The sequence below is a fragment of the Stegodyphus dumicola genome, chromosome 9 (genome assembly GCF_044657685.1).
Source record: "Stegodyphus dumicola isolate Sdum_Otavi_A_Nest chromosome 9, ASM4465768v1".
Taxonomy (NCBI): domain Eukaryota; kingdom Metazoa; phylum Arthropoda; class Arachnida; order Araneae; family Eresidae; genus Stegodyphus; species Stegodyphus dumicola.
In genome coordinates this window covers 30338712-30357327 of record NC_140776.1, presented here as the reverse complement: position 1 = coordinate 30357327, position 18616 = coordinate 30338712, and the positions used below count along the sequence as shown (strand labels likewise).

At 32.7% G+C, this 18616-nt stretch overlaps 1 protein-coding gene and 1 non-coding gene across 5 annotated transcripts in view; one reads left to right on the top strand and one right to left on the bottom strand.

Moving 5' to 3' along the window:
- LOC118183158 (solute carrier organic anion transporter family member 74D-like) overlaps nt 1-18616 on the top strand; it is a 501251-nt gene that overhangs the window by 341117 nt on the left and 141518 nt on the right. The gene's annotated exons all lie outside the window — the stretch shown is intronic.
- TRNAM-CAU (transfer RNA methionine (anticodon CAU)) lies at nt 13404-13476 on the bottom strand. Its single transcript has one exon. It is a non-coding gene; the product is annotated as a tRNA-Met (tRNA).

The following is an 18616-nucleotide window of genomic DNA, read 5'->3' as shown; positions in this document are numbered from 1 at the left end:
GGTAACAAAAAGGATAGCGTAAATAAGGTAAATGAACATCGAATAATATGATTTCAAGTTCCTTTAAGATTATCGATGTTTGCGGAGATATAATTTTTATATTTTGAAAATGATTTTTAGAATATTACATTTTAATAACTGTTGAAACCATAACTAAGCAGAAGTTAAATTGTATGCTTTAAGGTGATAATGATTAGTAAGGTTGCAGTGAAAGAGATAATGATGTATTGTGCCTTCATTCCCACAGGTACAGAGATTTGTATGAAGTCCGAATCTATTATATTACATATATAATATATTACGTATATAATATTATATATAGTCCAAATTATTATTATATTACAAGCACATGCCTGAGAGAAAATTTGATTGCAGCCATTTGGAGAAACACTAAAAAGATATGTTTAGGAAAAGGCTGATTTATTACCTGTTGCATTTTAGATGCTTGGGGCAAGTACTCGTAATGACCTAAACAAGCATTCCATTGCATAATTCTCATTGCTAAGAACTCGTCGAATGAATTTCTAATTTCCCCAACATCATGCGAGGTTGTTTGATTTCGAAGCTGACGATAGTAAATGGATCAACAAGGCATTACATAACATTAAACATGACATTAGTGAAGGTATTTTGACGATTATTTTTACATCTTGTTACCCATTTGAAATCATGTGTTGCTGATGCGTTTGCATTTTATTTGTCATTATTTAATTGCAGATTGTTACGCATTTATGTCTTGGAATTTCGCATAATTTTTGTATTTTTTACTTCCTTGTGAAGTAAAGGAATTATTGTAATCGCGAAAATTTTCGGGCATCATATTTCAACGAAAATATTCATTTTGACCACTCTTGAATACAAGTGAACTACGTTTTTGCTTAACATCTGTACGTACGGAGAGAATAAAGGACTCCTTATTCTAAAACGGATTGTAAAATGGATTTAGATGGCTTCATAAAATTTTCTTCATAACATCTTATTTTTTCATACGTACATACGTATGTATGTATCTCGCATAGCTCAAAAATGGGTAGCCTCAGAGCGTTGAAATTTTCTGTGTGAAACTGCTATAACATGTGGTTGTGCACCTTCCTTTTTGGTTGCAATCGGCATCACAAAACGTATATGTATACCCGCTCTGCTACCCGGTTCGGTGAGCTCAGTTTTTTATATTCTTACATGCTGATAAATTGCGCATTTTTTGCTTTAAAAGAGATTGAATAATGTTGTTCTTGCGTTCCGGCTAAGATTTTTATGTCTTTATTTAATCTGCGTGCAATACTTGTAGAATTATCAACAATTTAAACGTCGTTTAAGTGGTACTAAACCTAAAGAGAACGTCATTTGTTTACATTTGAAACTCTTAGTAAAATAGTGAATTAAGTTCATTTGTGCATCAACTTCAGTATCTTTTTGTTGACTGGGAGAAAAAATAAACTTTCAGTTTTGTGCACCGAAAACTCTGTCCTCCTGACCGCTAACCGAATTGCTTGCTTTTGGTAGAAACTCTAATTTTAATTGTAACAATTGTTTTCTTAGCTGTTTTTAACTGTATTTGGTGTTTTATGTTTTTCTGTATTTTGTAAATTTAATGAGGATGTTTCGAGTTTTTATGTATTTTTACCTTGCCGCGAAGGGAGAACTCAATGAACTCTAAATGAAATTTGAGGAGTTATGCTTATATCAAATGCAGGGAAAATGTGTATAATTTAATAGGCCATACAAGGAAGTCACGTGGTGTCCACATCAAATTTTTTAAAGTTATATTTCTTTAGTTCAGTCTTTTTCTGCCCTTATGGCATTCAACACCTTACACTTATAATAGCACTACCGTCATTAAATTAAGTATTGTGAAAAGAATTTTTGATTTATAATCCTTTCATAATAGTAGGTTTTGAGCTACTCTTCCACTTTATGGAACAAATAAAAAACTGAACAACTAAACAAAACAACAAACATAAATTTATGACTTGAATGATAACAGAAAAAACTTTCTGGAAAAATCAGGATTTTTCATTGCGTTAAAAAGTGGATGACCATGGTTTTTAAATTTATTGAAACTATTCCTGCGTCATTAAATATCTGAAAGCTTGACCGTTTGTAAACATAAGGAAGCGCTTGATAGTAATTAAAAACTTGCAAACATATGAGAAAATAAAAAGTAAGCTTCTCTTAAATATATACCTTGGTATTTCTGAAGGAAGATTATTTCTCTAAGTGGTCATTTGTTGGTAACGCTCTTTTTCCTCTTATATTTTCTTATATTTACTCTAAGAATTTTTAAATAAAATGTAGAATACTTGTATGTCGTCCTAGTTCTGTCACCAGACTCTAAAACAATTAATTTCAAAGCGAGTTTTTTTTTTTTTTTTTTTTTTTTTTTTTTCTTTTTCTTTTTTTGGTGTGTGTGTGTCTCCTAAAATTTAACCCGGCTAATCTTTGTAATATGGTAACAGGTAGTTTGGTGACATTTTGGTAAGGCGATAAAGGTTACTAGCTAGGACTTTAGCAGTGTACATGAATAAAGTCAAGAGTGTGCACAATGCCATTTTTGTGCAATTCTGAGATGTTTTTTTAAGTGAAAATAGGTCGACGTGTACATGGATACCGTGTATGTGGAATTCTTAAAAACGCGGCAAGCAGTTTGCGATTCTGCACTTTCTCCCAATTTCGCACCTAATCTTCGTCATGATTAAGCTCTTTTGTTCCATAAAAATTCTAGCATAAGCGTAGTTCGGCTAGCAGATTGTTGGAAGAAAAAAAAAAAAAAAAAAAAAAAAAAAAAACATGCCTTTACTTTGTGAAAACAAAATGGCGTCCAAACAAAAACTAGCAAATTGCTGTAGCAGGGTTGGTCGCCAAATTTTCGCCAAAAATCGCCAAATTACCATAATCCAAAAATTAACTTTTAACCCATTATGAAACAGTTTCCCTTAGAAAGTCCTTTATGAATGCAGTGTCTCCGTAAGCAGATATTCTTGATTATTTTATCTTAATAAAATATTAATGAGACCAAGGTAAGCACATTTTTGTCTTATATCCAATTTAAAAATTATTTATCATACCTGCTTGTTACCAATTACTTTCAGATCCGTTATTTTAAATTGCGAGCTGTTTCTTTCCTTCCTTTTTTTAAAATTGTATATAAGGATATTTCATTGATAATAATTTAAGATTTCTAAATTGTTACATTTTTAGCCCAAAGGGCATTGGCCCAGAAGGTCTATTAATTTCGTTTTGTCATTTTGTGTTGAAAACTTTAAATGTCCGTATATTTAGTAAATAAAGTTATACAAAACGTTAAAAAACGCCCCTTTGGGCGTAATGTATAATCTGAAAGCTTTCAGATTTTTATTTATTTATTTTGACCTCCTAGAATGCAACCCATTATGAAACAATTTCCCCTAGAAAGACCTTCATGAATGCAGTGTCTCTATAAGCAGATATTCTTGATTATTTTACCCTAGTCAAATATTAATGAGACCAATATAAGCACATTTTTGCTTATATCAAATTTTAAAAATTATTTATCACGCCTGCTTGTTATAAGCTACTTTATTTTAAATTTATTTAATTTTTAAAAATTTATTTAAGCTTTATTTTAAACTGCGATGAGTTTCTTTCTTTATATATATAAGGATATTTCATTGGTGATAATTTAAGATTTCTAAAATATTATATATTTTTCATTTTTTTTATTTCGTAGATTTTATTCAGTTACCCATTTTCTTGCCATTATTTATTTTCCGTGCTCAATATCTTAACAAAAGTCGAAATAGAGTGCATTGAATAAATTCTAAATGCTCTTGAAATTCAAAAAGCTAATACTTCACATTCCAGATCGAGGCTATCTTTATTTTGCAAGCAAATTTTCATGCAAATATGTTTCATACGGAAGTGAAAAGCCAATAATAGTTTACATCAAAGCGGAAGTAAACCTGCGGAGAGAGGAAGCTTCAGATGTTGACGGAAGGGGAAAGTTTTCTGAACCAGATAAGTGTAGGCGGCCATTCAGAGAACTTCTGACAGTTTTACCGCACAATTCGAAAAAACTGTAGCAACATGCACAGCCCCATCTATGCAAAATGATATGTGGGTTAGCGCTTTCCAATTTCTTTCTATTCGGACACTGTCAATTAATAAGGAGCCTGCGGTCGAATTTTCGTTTTCTTGCGCGTTTGCAACCACAATGCTGTAATTGCGGTTTCTTTGATAGCTAATGGATACTTTGTGTATAAAACTATCGGGTACTCTGGACATTTCAGGCTTTGGAAAGTCAATGACAAATATAGTTATTCATCCTTTGTATCATCTCTAAAAGGTAATTTCGTTTGTAAAGTATATAATGTCAATTTCATCGCTATCTCGAATGCTGTACATGGAGTTCAAAATCTGAAATAAGGTAAGAACCTATACTTTTTAGGCTAGAATTAATATATATATACATTCAGAATATAGGAGAGGGAAAATATCGAACTGGGTTTGCAGAGATATGTAATATTTTTTTAAGCCAGAAGCGTGAAAAATCATCTATGGGAGGGTTAGGACATCAGATATTCAGATTTCTAGGCGGATAGGCTACCAGTTAAACGACAAAAGCACGCATGAAGGGAGGCAAAAATTCCCTATATTCTCGCCTACTTAAAGGACAACTGGGAAAAGAAAACTAGACTCAGTAGATCAAATCCAGGTGGGGACAAATCATTGTCCATTACATTTTTATCAGGTGCAATTGTGAAACTATTATTATTATTATAAACTATTATTAGGCATGTTTTTCTGACGTCTGTACTTAGCACCTCAGATTTTTTCTGATTTACTGCTCATTACTTTTACAATTACCTATATATATATATATATATATATATATATATATATATATATATATATACGTGTGTGTAAGTATCTCGCATAACTCAAAAGCGATTAGCCGTAGAACAATATTGCGGCTCCCTTTTCTCGTAAAGGTATATCTATATCTATCTATATATATATATAATTGCAAAACAATTTTTTAAAACAAAATATAAATATGCCTAGTATTTATGCGCATTAAGCTGATGAAAAATTATCAGTAAAGACATAAAATACGAAATTTAGAACTGATTTTTTGCAAAGACCAAAAATTGGAATTCATAATTAATAAATTTCAAATAATCCATTAAATGTTACAAAGAATTTAAAAAAACGTTAAAACCAAAACTTTTCAAACAAACAATACCCCAATTCAAAAAATCAACTTCAATGCCACTTCATCAGGAGGGAGGAACACTGAAATCAATTGAAACTCTTCCCCCAAAATCCGAAAAATTAGTTCTAAATGTCTTACTTTATGTCTTTATATACCATCTACAGTCTTTATATACCATCTTTTGTTACCATCTACAGTGATAGCCAAGTGGCAATTAAAGCTGTCAATGATGCAACAAACAAATCATCAATAGTGCAAGATATCTACGATTTATTATCACAGTGCAAGAGAACATCTGTAAAAATAAAGTGGGTAAAAGCGCATGCTGGACAAGCCCAAAATGAAAGGGCAGATGCGCTTGCTAAAAATGCAGCTCAAGACCCATCTCTACCTCCAATCAATGTCCCATTCCCTAAATCGTATGTGAAACATATGTTGAAAAAAATTACATTAAAAAAATGGCAAACTGAATGGGAAAATGCAGAAGTAGGTAGAAGGCTTTTCAACTTCTACAAGAAACCCACATATGATCCAATCTCTTATAACTTGTTCATCAACATATTCTTATCTGGACATGGTCCTTTCCCCACGTACTACTTTGCACGAAATTTGAGCGAATCAGACAAGTGCGTATGTGGGGAAAAGGGAGACCCAGAGCACTATATTTTCAAGTGCCAGCTCACAAAAGAGCTACACTGCAAAGGAAGGTCACAAATTACGCCTGAGTACATTAAATGCATGCTAACGATACCTCATTTACAACAAAAGGTTTCCTTGATTATGAAGAAACTTTTTGCATATAAAAGAGAAGACATATGTCAAGATGCTATCGCATCTGTATAAATACCTCTTATTCTACAACTTGCAAAAATAATGCAAGATTTCAGAAATATTGCAAGTGTCTGAAACAGGCTAAATATGGTATAAATAGTTTTTATAAAATAGTTACATTAAGAATTTGGACTGTATTAGTGTAATAATTAAATCATTAATTAAAAAATAATGTAAATAATATACGACTCTATTAGATATATTAGTGTAAATGTAAGTATTATGTGATTTTCTAATGTATATTTTCTGTATTTATGATACATTAATTTACAAAAATAATAATGTAAGACTTCAGTGCTGATGCATTTGTGTGTAACAAGTTAAAAAAAATGAAAGGAAATGTATTAATAAGAGAATTCGCCTTAGTAATTCAACTAAGTATGATAAAATGCCCCCCCCCAAAAAAAATCTTCAATTAGCTCCTTAAAATGATGTTTATTTTAATTAGATGTAACTAGATATACTAATGTAAATATATTGTTTGTATGAAGTACAATGTACAATGAAAGTTTGTATGTATGTTCGAAGTAATTATGTTATTTCAATCTGCCATAATCCAACTTTTGTTGATAGGTTAATTTCTTTGCGATAATTGTATACTATGTCTTTGTAATTGTATATTCAATACGTAAGTCTAATATTAATGTAAAATTACTATGTAAATGTCTTGGTAGGCTAGCATCCGATGCGGGCCAGCTAAAAGCCCAGCGGGGTACAGTAGTGCGGCGGAGCAACACCTGTAAAAGTCACTGACGAAGTTCTGGTGCTCCGTCCACTTTTCCCTGTCCCTGTCTTTATATATATATGGAGTGCAACAAAAAATTTGTATGTATTAATAGACCGTACAAGGAAGTCATGTGGTGTTCACATCAGATACTTTAAAAAAACACTGCAACAGTTATAAACATCCTATTGCGTTATTAGATTGTTGGATTCGTTAAACATTGTTAGATTCGTTCATTTGTGTAATGAACGAAACATCGTGTTAATTGATGGAAGAATTTTCTTGCCTCAGTAACCTGGATATTCCTTGCAAGTGCTCAATTTATTATTTAAGACAAATTGTTAAAGAAGATACTTTTGTTTTCTAAGGTGATCACTTCAGTATCCAAAGTGCAATAATATAAGAATATGAATTTAAATTCGGTATCATTATCATTATCATTATAAGGGCACAGCCCGCCGATCTTCCTAGCCGGCACAAACCGGCCGTATGATCAAAAAACGGGACTGGCCGGAAAAAAACAAATATAAGAAAAAATAAAAAAGTCCAAAAACTGAGTCTCATTGTCGAATTCCAATTCTATCTTTTTTCGTATTTATAATTTTCATTATTGTCTCTGCAAAATCTTTCAAATTTGAATAGTTCCTTTTAAAATCTTTCTTAAAATTCTTTCTATATTTCTCTCTTTCACTCCGGGTAAGCGTACATTCATCGATAAAGTGCCTGGCGTCCCCAAATTTATCACATATTAAGCATTTATCATTATTCTGTAGATAGAACCGATTAAAATAAGGCGGGAAACGCCCATGATTAGTCAATAACTGATTAATATCAACATTATTTACAATATTCATCTTCTTTTTTATCTTTATATTTTTCATTAACTCTTTTTTCTTATTAGACGACTCCCAGCAAAAACTCCATTCTATATAAATCCAGTTTTCGATTTCAGCAATGGTTTTATTTCTTGAATCTTGGATATCAAAATTATCCGCCCCATCCCCAAGTGCCGCCATTTTAGCAAGGGTGTTCGCCATTTCTTTTCCGACAATTCCACTGTGTGCTTTCACCCAGTGTAATTTAACAATATGTTTTCTTTCAGCCTTTTGAAACAAGTCCATTATTTCATTAATCTGTCGACTTTTATGATCTGGTTGGACGAGTGTCTGTAGCGCAGATAGAGCATCAGTAAATAACTTCATATCATGCTAAAAATATAGAAATATATGCTAAAAATATAAAATGATAAATAAATGCTAAAAATATAAAATATAGAAATATAATATCATGCTAAAAATATTGAAAATTTATTAAAGAACAAGAAATTTAAATGTATCTGATTTATATCGTAACACCGGATAAGATTGCTCTTTCTCTATTATCAGAATCATTAGTAACCAATGTGCTATACATAGCATTTTGCAATTTGTAAATAATCAGATAAGTGTTCGTAGATAGTTATTCATATTACGATGTTACTACAAGCACAACTAAATCCGATTCTTCCAAAACTGATTAATTTATGTATGCATATTATTTACTCATAACAAGTTTCACTTAAGTGTCTATGAATTTACATTGTTCTACAAGCGTTGATTCTGAAAAATGGCAGAGTCATACTTGTAAACCATGATAACTGTCACTTATTTTAAACCAGCTTTCTTTCTTTTTTTTAACTACTGTGAGCTAAACATAACGCATAATAAACTAGCATTAGAAGAGAGATTAACTTTCCTATTGTCCTCACCATTGCCACCGTTTTTTTTTTCTTTTTTAACTTTCTTTGTAAAGTTCACTAAGTCAAACCTTGGCCTAATGTCCGTTCGGCAGGACGCCCCAGTTGCGCCTGACACCGAAAGCCCTCGCCACTCTTCAACACCGCATCAGTTGCCCTGCATTTAGTATCTGGGATAACTACAATGTAACCCTAAAGTGCGCAACATTTGGCGAACTATCGCCAAGTCCAAAAACTTCTAAATGTTCTTTAAATAAGTGGGGAGAATGGAATGCGATTTCATATAAAAACCGGCCATGCGCAAAGAATCAGGTTCTTCTTGGTGATTATAAATCTTTAAAATGTGATCAAAACTGTCTTGAGGGCATTACAGGATGTTTTACTTTGCTATGTCTATAATTAATAGTCTCTTTTCTTCTGAAGCGACTTCAAATTTATGTGGCTTCACTGTCATTCGTTTTTGATAAAGTAGAAAAAGTGCCGAGGTTGTAAAAGGGACCAATAAAAGTACGATTTTTGAATATAAGTAAAGCAAAGTGTAATGCTTTAGTTTTACGTGAATTCATGTATTAATTCATTGACTTATAATGATATCAAAAGTGCTTTTCGATTTCTATCACTTAAACGCAGATTAGAAAATAGTTGGAAAAAAAGCAAGATAATCATTTACTTTTTCAGTATTCGTATAAAATCTAAAATACCTGAAAATAAAAGGAAAATGAATCAGATATCAAAATTAACAATCTGCGAAAAATAAATCAATATATTAATATGAAAATGTGGGGTATTATAAATTATTAGCTTGTTCGATCATTTCAGTATACATCATGAAAAAGTATGTTTTTGAAGAACAACATTTGTGGTCCTAATGCAAAATAAATTCATGTATATTAAGTATTACATATACATGAATTTATTTTGTATATACACGCATGTATACACGCATGTATAGTCCTTATGTATAGTCCACATATACACGCATGTATAGTCCTTCAAAGTAACTAAAATTAGTTTATAGAAGAATTTTACATATTACTTATTTTATGTGTTAAGATTTCCACATTTACATGCAAATAGCAATTTTGTTCCTTTAAAAAAAGTCTAGAAATATCGGGCTGGATAATAATTTATATTCGCATTAAAATTTTTGTTTGGATGTTTTTGCGCGTAAATATTATCAGTAGTAAGCGACCATCCTCTTGCAGTGGAAGTCACGACATAGAAAAGGGGCGTGGTCTCAGCTATCTTGGATCATTTGACAACCGGATATGATGTAGCCAAGTGACATAGAGGTGTTTGAATGACGTCGTAAATGAGAGTTTTTATTTTTTGTGTGGCAACGATAATATTTTTTTCAAAGTTTTATTTTATGGCAACGACCTCTTAAACCACGCGTTTGGGATGACACCAGTTTCCTTTTATTTTTTAATTATCTAATATGTCATTATTTTAATTGAGCAGCTCATTATTTAATATTTATTCATTTTTAATTAATTTCATTATTTATTTTAATAACAACTTTTTTCCTATAAATTTTAAAAAGCTTAGTTTCCTATACCTAACCACTGGCATAGGAGACACGTATAATACCGCAAAGCCACGATTTGTCCTTTGCAGCCTGTTATTCGAAGCTGTCTAGCTGCAAAAACAACCAGAACGTTACTAGGATGGAAGGCTGCGCATGCGCAAGCCTGTTCCAGTGTGCCTAGAACGTTTTACGCCCTTATGCTTCCGCGACGATGAAAGTATAGAATCTTAGGGACCAATCACCACCCCGCTAACAGTGTCTATCTTTTTCAACCAATCAGCGTGTTTGTTTCTTGAAGTGTGCATATTCTCGCTCGTTCTCCTATACTATTTTTCGTCTTCGTTTGCCATTGTATTTCTATCCGTCAGCAACTGAAACTGGAAAATATTTTTTAAATCTTTGCAAGAAACAATTTTGTCAAAAACGTTTGAAATTCGTAACAATTTTGTCAAGAACACGCACATTCAGATCACTTTATGAGAGAGAGGAATCATATTACGAATTTAACATCAAAAGAAATTAAAAAGTTTAAGGCTAATCGCCATATTAGACTCATCTGAGATTTAAGCGATGTAAACTGACTAGGCTGATTAGAAAAGGCAAATCATACGAAGACTATCTTAACAAAAAAAAAAAAAAAAAAAAAAAAAATGCTATAGTGGAAGACTTTTCAAGGAGAACTTAATAGTATTTATGTTATCCAAAGAGAAAATCCTGTGTAGCTAGCCCGTTTCTTCGAGCTCCACTTGTGACCGAGCTGTTAAAGACTGATGAATATTGATAATTTGTCCAAGTTCGAGCCAAAACGAACGAGGCTACGTTGTTGATTTTTGTGGTTTTTCCCATGTGTAATGTGAGCATGGGCCAGTTTCACTTACAAATCCTTAGGCATCCCTTCCTTAGGTAGATAGCCCTTGTGTGCTTTGCCATAACCAAGGTAAACCCTCTTCTTGCAATCGATACTTAGACGAACTTCGTGTGTTCAGAGGTGTTATTCTCTGGACTACTGTTAGGCGATTTCCCTGGACTGCTGTTTTGAAGTGGCTAGTATTTGCTTGCATATGGGAGAGGCAACAATTGTAAGGTTCCTTAATTAATTACTGGTCAGCAATATGCTAATCAGAGAAAGCTGTTCTTTTGTTCTAGTTGTATAGTTATTTGATTTGTCGAGATAAAAAGTGAGCAAAATTTCATTTCGATTTAAATTTCTGATGTTATCACCTTAGTATTTATACTCATATAATATTTTTGTTGGTACATCGCTAAAATTTAGTAGAGAGTTTGTTAGTTGGCTAGGGAAGATGAAACCAATCACTTTAGTCATGAGCGAAATAGTTATGCGAAAGATATAGCAGATGAAGTCAGTGGTTGTGACTAAAATTAATTTACATTAATGCAGTAGTTGTGACTAATTAATGCAGTAGTTGTGACTAAAACTAATCACTAATTTACATTAATGTTATAGCTGTGACTAAAAATAATCACTAATTTACATTAATGTTATAGTTGTGACTAAAAATAATCACTAATTTACATTAATGTTATAGATGTGACTAAAAATAATCACTTTAGTCATGAACGAGATAGTTTTACCAGAGATATAGCTTGAAGCCACTGCGTAGTAGATGAAAAGATAGAGTTGCTGCCATATGTGTCGAATTCAACATATAATTTATTCTTGAAAGATCTTGTCAATTACATCTTATAAACATATCCTTAATTGGTACGCCATAATGGGTGCAATCTGCATCTCACATTTTATGAACAACGCAATTATTTTACGCTATTACTTATATTAAATGCATATTATTTATATTAAACGCATATTATTTTACATGCACTCTCAAGACTGTGTTAAAATTACAAATTTCAGTTGTGGTTTGTAAACCTTAACTCGTGGGTGAGAACAATGAATGACTTGACTAAGTTGCAAAGAGGTTAGGTTGCTTTTGCCTGGCTTGTTGACACATCTGTAACCTCAATAATAAAAGTATTGGAGATATCAAGAAGCGCTTCGTTTAAGGTTATATTAACAAACAGTATTTTCGGTTGTTTAACAGTTATGTTAACAACAGTATTAACAAACAGTATTCTTTATTAAAGTCATATTAACAATCAATATTCTCGACAGAACATTATCTGTGAAACCAACCGTAAGTGGAAAACGAAACTTACTGAGAGAATCAGAAAAATGTTAAAGAGAACTCTACCCCAAAAAGAAAACCTGCTTCTAGAAAGGTGACAAATGAGCTGAAAGAGCATCTAAAAACCCAGCTTCGACTCATGCAGTACGAAGGGACTGTATGAAACAATATTCACACCAGAAGTGCTATCTCTAAATCTGTTGCATCACAGATGAATGCAAACTAGAGACTACACTATCAGGAACAAGAAAATGAAACAAAATGGTGATCAGTAGTTGTACCGCGATATACGTCATGATTCTATTCCGGATACTTGGACGTATACCAAACTGGATGTGTACTGGACGAACTTTTGCCAAAAGAAACAAAGAGAAAATAATTAATCTGGGCTTATAAAAAAATCCTATCGCTATTATTATAGCAATGTTAAATACTAAAATACAAATGCAGTAGGTGAAATATATACTGAACTAAATGAATGAAACACTGCATGTGATACTAAACATAAATGTTCTTCTGCTGTTCAGATCAAAACCAATTTTTTAACATGCTGCGTAACGCTTCTGGTCCTTGTTTAGCAATCGATTTCATTCCTTCCGCACTGTTAGCCGATTTATAGCGTCTTTGTTTTTCCCAATCATAGACACCATTGTGCTCGGCATACGGTAGGCAGTAGCCAATACGTATGACACATTCCTACTTTTCAGCAGTCTCTATTTTCAATTCCGTGGTGATTCTGACAATTTTCTTCGTTGCTTGACTCTTCTCATTAACTCTACTAAAACTCCACGGGCTGCCATGCAACTCATGGGCTGAACTAAATGAACTCTTTCGCATTGTTGCGAAAGAGGTAAACAAGCGTAATGCACGCAGTCGTGACTCATCGAACTTGTGTCGTATAGCGTATAGCGAACAAAAGTTTCGCGTCCAGATGGGATGTACGATACCCAGCTGGATGTATTTCAGAGCTGACGTTTACCGAGGTACACCGTATTTTCCATCTCAAGCTAAGATATGTGCAGAGAACACACCGGCAGACGTTCGCAATCCAGGCTGCGCTTCGTACTGAAAAACATGTGCAGGTTTAGTTATGCTTTGGCAGTTATATCGTGATTTACAGTATCTTCATCTCTCAGTTTACCAGAAAGTATGAAAATCGTTGAATACATAACCTTTTTAAATGATCTTGACTGCTCAGTTGTAGAGACATTAGGTATTTTTTGAAAGTAGCAGAGATGAAAAATGAGCAGTGCCCTCGCCAGGACTCAAACCATGGACCTCTCGAATATGAGCCGAGTGTGCTGACCACTACACCACGAAGACATGCTAAGAAGGCGGGAGAAATAGCTTATACAGTTACATATAGTACCTTATACAGTTACACATACTGCTGCTACACTATATTAAGTATATAAGGCTGCTTATTTTTAGGTGTTTTCATTACTTGACCCCTGTGCATGAGTAGCATTAATAGTTTTTCTCATAAAACACCTTAAGAAGACATACCACACGTCACAAATAGCTCTTGCACATTTTGCCGTAGTTAAATCAATTAGTCAGCCATCCAAATATTTCCATTTCATAATTATTCACAAGAAGTACGTAACTTTATTTTCAATTTTATGAAAACACTGTTTAAAGCTTTTAAATTTCAATATGGTAAAATGTTTTTAACGTTTTGACAAATTGATTGATAATAAAATATTGATTATATAAAATGTATTCTGAAGGAATTCTAATGAAATTAAAAAAAAAAAAAAAAGAGTAAAATTTTGAGGTATAACTGTCTACTTTTGAGCAAAAATACGTATATCGTAAATTTATTTTCATAGTAAACAAATCTTTAAAGTCTGTGTATGCATAATATAGATAAATTCAAAATCAGTTTTGTGACACATTTTTATTTATATCGAGGAAACTATCTTAGTATTTTTCTTTTTAAAAAGCATGTTAAACATTAGGATAGACTTTTTATTTTTAAAAAGCATGTTAAACAACAGGACAGGTCATGCAGTTTAGAATTAAGAACAACTTTTAACAGCTTTTACTTAAATTAACACTACATATAGCTAACTTTCTCACATATACCATCCTATTTTAAATTCCTACATAAAGATTTATTTCTACAATTTACAATAATGGAAGTTTTTTTTTCCTTCCGCAAGTGTTAATAACATAACATTTAAACTTTCTGTATAACTTTAATTTCACGTATTTTTCTAAGACCTTTTCTTTTTTGAATTTTGTCTGAGTATATCTAGAAAAAGACAATGCTGTTGTCCTAAGAAAAGTCTGTTTAAAAAAATTTAAAAAAAAATAAATAAATAAATAAATACGTGACCTTCATACAAGATCAACTTTGAGCTCCTTGATGTTAAAGCTCGCGTAAATCAGACTGTTATCTCCAGCAAAGTATACTATGTTGCTCAACAGAAAAGGCAATGCATCTGTTGAGCCAGGATACATCAATCAACGAAACTGTGCAGTAAAATACAACCTGAGAAATTTTTACCAGCTCGAAGTTTTCTTCTATCGTTCTGCTTGTTGCCCTATATATAGAATCAAACGGGCTGAGGAAGCTTGACTGACTTACCGACTCCAGCTTTCCTAAAAGTAAAGGAAACACGATACAAGGCCATAGAATTAGAGTCAAGTTTGGGAAAATCAATTATATTCTTCCCTGTGTTTGACACGACGTATGTTAAAATTGCACCTGCAGCAATTTCTGTTACAAAAACTCTCTCTCTACATCAGAAATATATAGACCGAGCTTAAATGTGTATATGCAATAGAATGGATAAAGGACTTGGGTGTTCAATTTTTAGAAAAATTTTAGATTGTATCAAGACATTTAAAGCTTCGAAATTTTGAAAGTGCTAGAACTTAATTTGGATACAAAAAGTTAAATGGTTAGCAAAGTAGAATCTGAAATTATGATATTTTTATCTGTTCAGAATTTAGATTCATTCTTAAAAGGGAGAAAACTAAACGTGCGTGGGCAGAAAGAAGAAAACAATTCAGTAATAGACTATTTTTCGCAAAGGTAGATAGATAATTTATCACGGCAAAATGTTTCAGTGTTATCTGCCACAGAAGAAGTACCTTCGAATAGGGCTTTTTAAAGGGTAGTGACATGACTTCACTTGTGGGAAAGGCCCAAGGTTGTTAGAATTTTATATTGTATCCCTTCATACCTTACAGACCTTAAAGCAAAGACACAAAAGCATTGCCCGACCGCAGGGGCTTCAACTCGAGATGACCTTTTACAGTTCAATGATCTTGTCCGTCTGCCACTGATAGGCAGTTTTTTGACCGACAAAATTGTTAATATCAATAAAGAAGTTTTCTAAGGATGTTATGTTCTATTTAAGGTTTTTGCTTTCAAATTGGACAAACAGATGGAAAACTAAAGCTAATTATAACTTATACTTGAGATGGAAAATCTGTGGGAAATAGTAAATTTGTATTGGAGTGTCAAAAACGTAATCTCGTTTTTATTTTATTTTATTTTATTTTTATTTATTTTTTATTTATTTATTTATTTATTTATTATTTTTTATTTCATTTTATTTATTTATTTTTTTTTATTATTTTTTTATTTTTATTTTATATATATATATATATAATTTTTTTTTTTTTTTTTTTTTTTTTTTTTTTGTTTGTTTGTTTGTTTGTTTTTTTGTTTTTGTGGGGGAATAAACTCAATTTTTGTACACACACACACACACACAAAAAAAAAAAAAAAAAAAAAAACTTTTATCAGCCAAATATCTTCCATTCTGTTCGATGACCTTTTGTCATTTTTCTGGTAACTTCACGATTCTGCGCTCAAAGAACTTCTGGTCTTTATCAACAAAAAACTCAACCAAGCGATATTTGAGCTCATCGTTGTTCCTGAAATTTTTACCATTTAAGAAGTTTTGAAAACTTCCTGATAAATGGTAAACCGATGGTGCAAAGTCAGGGGTATATGAGGGATGCGAATTCACTTCCCAACCAAGATCCAACAATTTGTACATGTTGCTAAAGATGTGTGAGGCCTCGTGAGGCATTGTCGTGATAGAAGAAGATCTCTTTGTAATTTTCCAATTCTGGCCTTTCCTCTTTGGTTGCTTTCTTTAGTTTATAAGCTGTTGGCATCAAACATGCCAGTTGATCATTCGGTTGTTTGGAAGAAACTCAAAATACACAGAAGCTCAAAATACACAGCACCTTTGTAATCCCATTCAAGAAGCAGAAACCTTTTCTAATGCTACTCAGTTTTCAATATGATCTGTACTGATTCATCTTCGTTGAATCATGATCTTTTCCTTTTTGATGTTATCGTAGACGATCTATTTTTCATCACAAGTGATAATTCGTTTAAAAAAGGGGGTGATTGCATAACGTTTGATTGGACTGCATCAGAAATACTGATTGTGTTAAGTGAATTTCTTTGAATTCATGCGAAACCCAAATAGCAAGCTTCTTAACGAGTCCAAGATATCCTATGTGATTTTAAACTGTTGTGTGTGATACATGTAACCATTTTGCAATCACTCGCGCAGTTATATGACGATTCGATTCAATTATGGCTTTAATTTTGTCATCATAATCTTCAGAAGATCGGCCAGAACGTTGGTCATCTTCAAGTAAAAAATCTCCAGAATGAAATTTTTTAAACCAATTCTGACACATTCGTTCTATTAAGAAATCAACACTGTGAGCTTCGCATATCTCTTTGTGAGCCTCAGCCACTATCTTACCTTTATGAAAATAAAAAAGTAAAATGTGTCGAAAATGTTTGTTTTGCACCCCATGTTAAAAACTGACCGTAAACTAACTAAAAGTTGTAAACAAAAGTACATGGAATTTGTTTCCATAGCAATATAAAAGTGTCAGCTGCCAAATCTCAAAAGAAAAAAAATATAAGATTGACAGAAGAATAAAAAACGAACATCTATAAGGTATTTCTCCCAACGTCTTAGCATGCCTTCGTGATGTAATGGTCAGTACACTCGGCGCATATTCGAGACTTCCGAGGTTCGAGTCCCGTTGAGGGCATCGCTCAATTTTTACATTTCTAACTTCAAAAAACCTAATGTCTTTACAGTGGCGCCCGAACTAAAAGTGTCGTGGATGATGATATTCTTCACCACCAGGATTTGGCGATTGGGTCCCCTAATCCCCAGCAGCCCTTTAAAAAGCGAGGAGTATATGAGGTATTTCTCCCACCTTCTTAGCATGCCTTCATTGTGTAATGGTCGGCACGCTCGGCGCGTATTCAAGAGGTTCTAGTTCTGGCTCCTTTTTCCTGTCTCTTGCTTAACAACAACAACAACAAAAAAACTTATGTCTCTACACATGTATTTGGGAAAACCGAAATTACTTTCTAGCCAATTCAATATTTTAAATACTTGTTCACGGAGCATTTAACCATTACTGTGCAATGAGTACAAATTACACAGATACACACATTACACATTATACAGTGCTAATCTTATACAGCTAAGTCATAATTGTATTTTTCACTGCCATTTTTTACCCTTCACTGCGTCTAACCCATTGCCATTGTTGTCATCAACATTTTTCGAGATCAATTTTAATATTTCTGTCTCCTTTGTTGTATTGAGACAGTCGTATGAAATATTCTGTCTATTAAAAAAAAGAGCAATATTGTTAAGTACGGTATCTTATTGAACGACAACCGGAACCCTATTCGATTGTGTAAATATCAAAATTGCCTGTATAGGTGTATACTACCACTTAACGCAGCAGGGTGGAGACGTAAAAAATTAACATTGCATACCATTTCGTAATCACTCTTTAAACACTGCGTTTTGTGAAACTCATAAAAATTTATACCAGGATAACCTGTATGCGGAAGGAAAGAACACAGGTCATTCACATGTGTGGTAAGAAACCACAAATCCTGAAGAAGCTCTTCAGATGCGCATATTTCAAGGAATTCCTGAAGAGTTTTAGGATACAAACCTTGAACCCTGCGACTTTTAGGTTTCTGAGAGATGGGTGTTAAAAGATTTATTTCTTTGCAATGATTTTTAGACAATGAAATCTTTCATTTGCGCATTATAAGAATGTCAAGAATAATTTAAATGCTGTATTTATTTCTTCAATAAAACGTTTGTCCTGCGCACTCATAAAATCGGTTGACTGAGAATGTGCAGGTGAACAAATAGAAGACGTTTGTGAAATACATGAATTTTGCTGTGTGTCTCTAGTAGGTAATGCCAAGCTCAGTTGTATCTGTAGGAGAAAATAGTGTTGCAAGTGCTAGTTGTGAGTAATAATTAGCATTGAGTAGCCTTAACTCAGAACGGCTATTAGTTTCGAAATGTCACTATAAATGGCATATTGCTTTTTAAATTGTTGCCCCCAAATATTAAAGCCCTGTATTATATTTAAAGAAATTAAATAATGAAAAATAAGCATGAATGTATGTATGTTTTTCGCACTGCGAAAA